Source organism: Scylla paramamosain, chromosome 35 (assembly GCF_035594125.1).
Source record: "Scylla paramamosain isolate STU-SP2022 chromosome 35, ASM3559412v1, whole genome shotgun sequence".
Classification (NCBI taxonomy): domain Eukaryota; kingdom Metazoa; phylum Arthropoda; class Malacostraca; order Decapoda; family Portunidae; genus Scylla; species Scylla paramamosain.
The window spans coordinates 687,501-697,500 of NC_087185.1; positions in this window are offsets into that span (position 1 = coordinate 687,501).

Sequence of the window (10,000 nt, forward strand, 5' to 3'; positions counted from 1 at the left end):
GTGTGTGTGTGTGTGTGTGTGTGTGTGTGTGTGTGTGTGTGTGTGTGTATCGATAAAAATGTAGAGTCTAGTACTTAAAATTAGGTAAAAGTAAAATGATAACGACATTAATAGCAATAATATCATCAACAAAGCACTGTTTCCACGTAGGGAGCCACGGCCACCACCACCACCACCACCACCGCAACAATTACACATTTGCAATGATCTCCATCTGACCTTCCCTAAATCTTGGGCCAAATCCTACCGTCTGGCTTGTAATGGAGTCTGCTACAGTATGCTGCCGCTCTTCCTTCCTTTCTTCCTCTCTCCCTTCCTCTGTTTCTCTCTGCTTCTCTCCTTTCCTTCTTTGGAGCTTGCCTTCATCCAGTTTTCTTCCTTGTTTCCCTAGAGAGCTCCCTTTCCCTCCCTCCTTTCATCCCTTTCTTCCTCTCTCTCTTCCTCCGTTTCTCCTTCCAATCCTCCTTTCCTCCGTTGCATCTTATCTCCATCCTGCTTCTCTCCTAGCTACATTTTTTTCCTTCTTTCCCTAGAGAGCTCCCTTTCCTCCCTCCTTTCCTACCTTCCTTTCTCTTTCTCTGCCACTTTCTTTTCCTCCCTTGAATCTTGCCTTCTTCCTGCCTCTCTCCGAGCTACAATTTTCTTCCTTGTTTCCCTAGAGCTCCCTTTCCTCCCTCCTTTCATCACTTCTTCCGTTTCTATCTCCTGTTTCCTCCCTCAAAGCTTATCACCCCCCCCCTCTCTCTCTCTCTCTCTCTCTCTCTTTTTCTCTCTTGGCTACAATTTTTTTCCTTTGTTTCCCTGTAGAGCTCCCTTCCTCACCTACTTCTTACCCACATTTCCTGCCTCTTTCCTTTCAGGTTTCTTTCCTTCTCCGCCAAGCCATCTCTCTCTCTCTTTCCCAAGCCTGCCTCCTAGTCTCTCCCTCCTTCTCCCACTTCTACTTCTTTCGCTCCTCCAAGCATGTACCTCTTTCAGTCCGCCTCCTTCCTCCTTTCTAGACTGTTTCCCTCTCAGTCTCTCTTCCCCCCAGCCAGCGTCCTCTCCTCCCAGTCCATAGTTCTCCCAAGGTGTCCTACTCCAAATCCAGTCTCTGCCCTGGTCTCCTTGTTGAGTTCTCCTCCTTCCCGCCCTGCCTGCCTCTGCCCGAAACTGTCCTCAGTCTGTTTACTTTCCCTCTGTTTTAGTTAGCCTTGTCCCTATCGCCAGCCTTCCTCCCGGCCTGCTTCACTTCCTAGTTAGCTCCAGTGGCCTGCCTCGTTTTGGATTTCTCTCTTCTATCCTTCCTTTCTCTCCCAGCCTCTACGACTATCAAAATACCTCCCTTTCACTGAAAAACTCCCTTCTTCCCTCCCTCTCTCACGGCGCCCTGCCTCCCAGCTATCTTGACCAGCCCTTCATAACCGAAGCGAGAGACAGAAGCAGTTGGGAGGGAAAATAAAAGAGAATGAGTCTAAAAAAATAGTGAAAGGGTAATGGGGTGGAAATAAAAGCAATTGAGGCGTCGAGATAAATATAAAAAGGTGATGAAGAGAGAGAGAGAGAGAGAGAGAGAGAGAGAGAGAGAGAGAGAGAGAGAGAGAGAGAGAGAGAGAGAGAGAGAGAGAGAGAGAGAGAGAGAGAGAGAGAGAGAGAGAGAGAGAGATACACCCAGAATATACAGGTGAATCGGAAATCGATTTACACATATTCTATAATCTAATCCTATGCTTGCAGAAACCGACATTAATCTGTGGAACTTGAGTTAAATGTTTAGACAATCTAAGAGTGTTGTGTAGAGACTTACAAAAAAACTCCTTTACTTTCCCTAACTGAAGCTTTCCTTTATCTTCCTTGTTCACGCCAGACTACCTCCTCCCTGCTCTCCCTTGTAAATATGAAAGGAGAACGAACACAAGAGACATGGTTGTAAAAAAAAAAAAAAGGAAGAATATAAATAAACAAAGGAGAAGAAACACAAAGAAAACCACGCTTGCAGAAAGAAGGGAATAAAGCGCAAATGCAGGAAAGCGTAAAATAACATGAAACGTGAAAGAAAGGACGAAAGGAAGAAGAGAATGAAAGGATAAAGCAAAATAAAGAAGAAATATCATACCAATATAAAAAATTGTGTTGGGATCGACGATGGATTTCAGAAAGGAAGATAAATTTATTGTCGATACGTCGCGGGACAGTCGAACATACAAAGAAGAAAAACTGAAGGCAAGAAAAATGAAAGAGCAAATAAAATCTAAGGAAAAATACTATCAGGTTATAATTTGTGGATGTGACGTCCAGCAGGCGCTATTGGAACCATCAATACCGCCTTCATTTTTTTGACTCGGCAGGAATGAGGCAGGCGAGGGCCGGCTCACAGAAAAAGTGCCTTCCGATGAGGAAAGAAAAAGAGAGAGAGAAAGAAAAGAGAGAAAAAAGACGGGAGATTGAGGGGAAATAAAAAGATTGAACGGAAACATCATTAAATGCTCCCGAGATTTCTTCTCTCGAGGGATTCAGGAAGGATGAAAGGAGATGCTATCCTCCACTGACAGCCCACCTCCACGCCTCCCGCACCTCCTCCACGCCTCCCGCACCTCCTCCACGCTTCCCGCACCTCCTCCTCGCCTCCTGCACCTCCTCCACGCCTCCCGCACCTCCTCCACGCCTCCCGCACCTCCTTCGCGCCTCCTGCATTTCCTTCACGCCTCCAGCATCTCCTCCACGCCTCCAGCATCTCCTCCACGCCTCCCGCACCTCCTCCATGCCTCCTGCACCTCCTCCTACCTGCCTTATCCTCTCCCCTGCCTCACCAATCCTCTGCTCTCCCTTCCCCTACCATCTGTCACAGTCCCTGCTTCCCTGCTCCTTTATCTCCCTATATTTACTTCCTGTTTTGTCCCCTTCCCTGCCCCTGTGTTCCCTTCCCTGCCTGTCTACTCTGCCATGTGCACATTTCCCTGTCAACCCAACTGTGAGGGGTAAAAAAAGACAAAACAACAGCGACAAAAAAGTGTCAGTGTTTTGTAGGTCAGATTTCCAAGCCAAACACGCTAATCAGATGAGATTAATTACAGACTCCATTAAGGAAGCGGAGGAAGAATGTGAAAAATACCAGTAAACAAATTAGGCAACAAATTACGACGATGACACGGCGGAATTACTTACGTACTATATTGTGAGGGAGCGAGTACGTGCATACACACACACACACACACACACACACACACACACACACACACACACACACACACACACACACACACACACACACACACATTCCTTTAACATCTCACGAAGTTCGTATGTTTTTTCCGTTTTTTCAAGCTTCCTTTTTTTCCTGTTTTCCTTCATAAAGCGATTTCCAGACCACATTTGATATTTATAAAGTAAAAAACTGGCAAACAACACACTCGGATTCCTAAGCTGTCCTGTTCGGGGATATTTTTCATGTTTTAATTTTTCAGGGAATCACACAGCGCTGTCTTTGGAGTCCCCAAGATACACTATATACTTTCAACACTTTCATATCCAGAATTTCATATCCTTAATATCTTCTTGGTGCTCCCGGTGCGCCACGCGGGTGTCTCTCTCCGTCCCTTCTCTCTTCATTGCGATCTCATTCCTGGCAGTAATTTCGGGGCATTCATCAGTTTCGCTTCCCATGCAGCAGCTCCTCACCAGCGATACATATGCTTTCATTTCGTCTGATCCTATCCCTTGGACGTCCTCTCGTCGCCGCCGTCGTCCCTTCCCTACCAGGGGCTCTCTCCTCTTCAAAACACATTTTTACTTTTCAATATTTCTCCAAACGTAATTCCTTTCCCTTCAGTTTTCCTCGTTCTCCTTTGGCTCCCCATCGTTCCCATCTTTCCCCTCACGCTGCGATGTTCCTCACACGAGATGTTCCCTCGCTTTCCCCTCGACTGCTCTCTTCCAAATCCCCTGCCGGAGAACTGGTCGACAAAACTCAGTAAGATCATGTTACTTGCTCCCTCCTTCCTTGCTTCCTCCGTTTCCTCGCCTCCCTCCCTTCCTTCCCTCCCTCGCTTCCCTCGCCGCCGTGCTCCCGCCACGCTCCCGCCACGCCACAATCCACACAGGCGTTGGAAGCGTCTTGGAAAAATTGCTTGGGTTTGCTGGAAGGGGAAAAATACACCCGTGCGAGAATACCGCGGGAATTCCAGCTTTAGAGATGATGGGAAAGTGTTTGCTTCGGCCACTCGTAAAGGGCTTGTGAAGGTCGCGTTATTATGCTGAGCCACGTGGCCTGTAATGCCGTCAGGTAGCTGCAGGACAGGTGCGGGGCTGATGAGGCGCCTGCTGGCCTGCGTCTTGGTTTTTGCCGCTGTAAAACTCTCAGAAAGGCATCAAACCTTCAAAAACTTGACGCCATTGTTAATATTTTACAATATTGTCTACAAGCGTGTTCTTTACGTATAACTTTGGCCGTCTATAATGAAGAGAGAGCGCAGCCAAGGGCGGCAACATGCACGAGGCACTTAACAGGAGCCGTGCTACAGGCTGTACAACTATTCCCCGCAGCCTCGACGCTTTACGACTTTTGAGAACTTTGCTTGGCGTCCTTGGAGTCCACTGAGACCCAGGCGGTCCGGCTCATAAGCCCCGTCACGCTCCCGACTGAGTGGGATAACAGGTCCAGTTTTAAGATATTTGTGTAAGCGACGGCGGCGAGACTCCGGTGCCCCTCTTTACTTTTTCTTTACCTTTTCTTTCTTTCCAGCCTCCCAGCGTCGCCCCCAAGGAAACGGAATTTCCGTAAAGGTCTTGCGAGGCTGTTCCTGGGATCAAAAATAATACCTTCATTATTATAGAAAGTGCATGGAATATTTATTAAGGTTTAAGGGGAGCAAGAAAAGTCTGCGGCAAAAAAGTGTCGTGGATGAAGAGGGACAAAAGAGGCAGCAGGATTGCCTGGCGTCATGCACTGCAAGGGACCACAGCTGCCGCAAACACCACCAGCGCCTCACGCCAGGCCACCTCTCCTCCCTTACGGCCGCCTGATCCCGGAGTCCTGGCGTGAACTCGTGCAATATTTAAATCTTGATGCGCTCGTCTTGACAGTACAAGATCTTCATCAGTGACGGTAATTACCTCTTTATCTCCATCTTACCTGCTGCTCCTTCTCCTCCACCTCCTCTTGCACGGAACTAATCTCCTACTTTCCTCTTTTATTAATTTTCTTTCTCCGTTTCATTCTTCTCCATTCTTAGCCCTTGCTTCCCCTTTCATTTCATCCCGCACCTCCTCCTCCACTCTTTCTTCCAGCCTCGTCTTAATCCTCCCTCATCCCTCCATTACTTAAATCTCTTTCTGCTCCGCCACAGCTCCCGCCTCCCTCCTTCCTTGCTCCTCAAGCCCAAATTAAAACAGACTGGCATCCGGGAAAGTCCGTGGGCCACGCCGAGGACCAGCGAGACTGCACGTCAGCACTGGCGACGAGGACCGGAAACGAGGCGAATTTATCACCTGCAAGTTTTTATTCCCGTGATTATCATTAACAAGATAAAAAAACACACACGTCCTTCTCTCTGTAATGTGTCACGATGGATGTAATAATGATTAAAACTGTTCAGGGTTACAATGTTCTATTTTAAATGTAAGCACAATAAACAACCATCAAGTGAAAGCTGCATGCAGTGTCCTCCTTTTCTCTTTAATAGCTTGCCTGTTTATACGGACGTAAAGGGGAAGGGAGTAAAGGTGAAGGTGTATTACGCTTACTGTACCGCCGGGCTCGTCCTTCTAACCATGAGGGACGAGGATCACCAGCCCAGGAGGTCCGCAGCGCACAGCCGACTGTGAAATCTCAGTCGCCTGTTCACCTATTGCGGAGCTTCCCAGACACTAATTGATCGACCTATTGTCCCGTGTTGCGAGATGAACAACCGGCAGGATGAACGCCTTCCGTCCTGGCCCGGGATTCATGATCTGAGGAGCGACACAAGCCACTATATGGTGCAGAACTGAAGCTTGCGTGTCGCTGTCGTGAATGAGGAATCAGGGGGTGGTTTTTAATAAGTCAACACCATGTTACGAGCGCATGCTCAGGTAATGATGTGGCTCTGATGCCCTGGCTCAGGAATGCTTGGCGTGATGCAGAGCTATCACAGGCGAACTGCGGAACCAGCAGGGTTAGAATGAACAAAGCATATCTGTTATGTCACCAGTCCCCTGATAGCACCATGAAGCCACGGCGACGGTCATTATCCCTAGAGCAGTAGTCTTATAAGTAATGAGAGAACGTCTTCTGGAGTGTTGACTTCACTGTGCGCACCGAGGAAGTCAACAGGAAGCAGACGAACAGCAAGCTTGGCGGGGACACAAACAATGGAGGTGCTTCCACCGTCAGTGAAAGAGCAAACACGCTCATTGACATAAATCTATCGCAATGTTCACGTCCAACGACTAACACCTAATGATATGTAAGCTCGAATAGAGAGAGAGAGAGAGAGAGAGAGAGAGAGAGAGAGAGAGAGAGAGAGAGAGAGAGAGAGAGAGAGAGAGAGAGAGAGAGAGAGAGAGAGAGAGAGAGAGAGAGAGAGAGAGAGAGAGAGAGAGAACATTTGAGTATCGTGCCACATATCAAAAAGCCTTTCCCTGCCTTTCTTTGAGCTGTCGGGTTTATAATTGGACATTTTTCAGTAGTTCAAGATATTAAGTTCCCGTGACCGCCGGTAATGAACGTGAAGGACGCACTCGCGCAGCTAAGCGGATGAACCGACGGGCGCTCGGTGAGATACGCCGCTCCATTATTATTATTATTATTATTATTATTTTTATTATTATTATTATCATTATTATTATTATTACTATTATTATTATTATTATTATTATTATTGTTATTGTTGTTGTTGTAGTTGTTGTTGTTGATGTTGTAGTTGTTGTTGTTATTATTGCTACTACTACTCCTATTACTACTACTACTACTACTACTACTACTACTACTACTACTACTACTACTACTACTACTAATCTATCTGTTTATCTATCCTTCACGCACAGTAAGCTGCTTTCGTACTCTTTCTTCTAACTGTCAGAAGTAAAGACCAATTATATTTGAACACATAAGCTGGGAAAGCAATATTCTCGATTAGGTAAAGAATATATATATCCGCATCTATATAAGTAATCTTCGTAACAACCTGCTCTCCTCTGCCGGCACTGACACACGCATCCATTAGGCACCAAAGGCAGACACCAACAAAGGTCGTCTAGCTGGGCAAATATTTCCCAAACGAACATTCATTTAGCGGGTCACTTTGCGTAACAAGCCGACGCTTTGCCCTCGCCTCATGCGCGCACACGCACATGCACACACCCACACACACACACACCCCACACCAACCCACCCACACGCACACACACATACACGCACACATACGTACACGCACACACGCACACGCACTTTTCAATTTCCCTCGTTCGGAGTATTTTTGAGGTGGTGATCGGCAAGGTGCGTGTGTTTTCCGGTGACTGGCTAATGATAAGAGAAGCAATGATTACATTCCCTCCCCCGTGCATCTGTTAGTCATTCTCCCCCACTCACCGTCCACACATCCACCACGCCCACTCACTTCCCTCCCCACCCCTTCGCCCACCACCCACACCAGCCCCAAACAGCCGGTAAGCACGTCACAAGCGAAAATTAAAACTACATTCACGAGCAGTCTCCCCAAAATTCGGCCGCTGCCTGCCAGGAAGTGCACAAATTTACACGAATTTACACGAAACGCCGAGGGAGAAATCTGTGTTTAGCGCGGTTACAAAACAATAAACACCAATAAACCCGGAATTAAAACACGGAAGGTCACAGCAGCAGTAAGTCAGGTCATTACGTTGCGGTGCGGGGCGTGTTTAGCTGCGTGCATTCCTCCCCCGCCATGAGAACACTGGATATTGTTGTCATGAGCAGTACTTGTTTTTGTTATACCATTACTAGAATTCCTCTCTCTCTTTCTCTCTCTCCTTCCTTTATCCCCGCTCTCTCTCTCTCTCTCTCTCTCTCTCTCTCTCTCTCTCTCTCTCTCTCTCTCTCTCTCTCTCTCTTTCTCATGCTAAAAAGGGAGGGGAATGAAAAATACAACAGAAAACGAGATGAGGAACAGTAAAGAAAACTTCTCGACTTTTCCGTGTCTCTCTTCAACCCGGGTCATCTTTCCGTTCCCTCTCCTGCAGTGGATCAACTCGGAGTGACGGTAAACTGAGGGACGAAAAGAAAACCTAACCTCTTCTCCGTGTCTCTTCTCCACCTAGTTCACCTTTCCCTTCCCTCTCCAGCAGTAGATCAACTCGGAATGACGGTAAACTGAGGGACGATATAGAAAACCTAACCTCTTCTCCATGTCTCTCCTCCACCTAGTTCACCTTTCCCTTCCCTCTCCTGCAGTAGATCAACTCGGAGTGACAGTAAAATGAGAAAACCTAATTTCTTATCCTTCTCTCTCCTTCACCTGGTTCATCCTTCTCTTCCCTCTCCTGCAGTAGATGAAATCGGCGTGACGGCAGACTGACTACTCTGGCCGCTCCCTGGTGCTCACATTACAAGGGAGAGCCACAGCGAGGCTTGTGTCAACGTGGGTGGATGGAACGGTAGTGAAAAATTAGTCTCATACATTCACCTTCGAAATATAAATGTTGAATTGGTCTGCAAGAGTTTACGGGCGCGCAGTGTTGCGGTGACACAAGAGTAGTATAAACGAGGGTAGCCGAGTGAAAAATTGATGTCCACTCTCACTTCTACAAAGCAAAAAATTATGCCACGCAGTGCGGCCGAAAATATTACGGCACTGGCTCTAACTGATGCTTCACTATTTTTCCTCAGATTATAAAACACATGGCTTTTGGCGCATTGCTGTGGAAACGACAACAACCACAATGTAATATATGAATATGAAACTGTATGAATAACGCAGTGCTGTATGCAGGTGTGTTTGTGCGGCATCGATAACCAACAACAATACGAGAATCAACAAAGGCCTTCATTCACAGAAAAATACATAATTATAAACAAAATATTATAACAAATCCCCAATTTATGCTATTTCATAATTAATTAAGCACTGGCGCTCTTTTTCCAGTACTCCTTCAGTTTGTGTGGTATCGATGACCAACAATTATGAGTCAACAAAGAGCTTGAATCATAAAAAAAAAAAACATCATTATGAACAAAACACTAAGACAAATTCCCTAATTTCCTATTTTTCATAATCAACTAAGCATCGGCGCTCCTTTCCCAGTCGTCTTCAGTTTACGCTATCTTCGCTTGCTCACACAGGCGACGAGCGTCGCCCTTCCGCCCCAGGCCTTAGTTCCCTTTATTGGCCATCCGCCCTGCTTCCATATCCTCATTCCTTGCCTTCCAGCGTCTCCATCTGGTGCTTAACCCAATCAGCTGTTTTCACGAGGGCTGAGGGGAGAACACCAGCGATACACTCTCCGCCAACTGATTTCCCGGGAGGAGGAGTCGCCCTGCTCTCCTACAGCCTGCAATTTGATCCCACTCACTAACAGAAGCGGATGCAAGGGCGCCCTAGGAACGGTAGCCGGGGACACATCCTCTGGCGGCTCCTCTAGATACGAGCGGGGTCAGGCTTAGCTAATGCTCGGCTGCTTACGTGAATATCCAGGGATTTTCCCTTCCCGTGCCGGCCACCCTGCTTCTCCTCGCCATAACAGAATGACGGGGAACAAATGCAAAATATACAAACATTTCGCGCATATTGAATGAAAATTTTGAAAATGAAAAATTATAAAACCATCAGCAAATAATTTCACTATATGTATTCATTGATGTTAAAGGATGAAAAAAAGCTGCGTTCATCAAACCGTTTATACATTTCATATGACAAACGCTATTATGCACACAAATAAATTTTTTTTAATCTGTTAAAAGCATCCGAATCTGTGCGTGTGCGTGTGCATGTGTGCGTGTGCGTTTCTGCCTTTGTTCTCAATTTCTGAGCGCATTGTTCTGTTCCATCCTGCTCGTATCAATCATTTC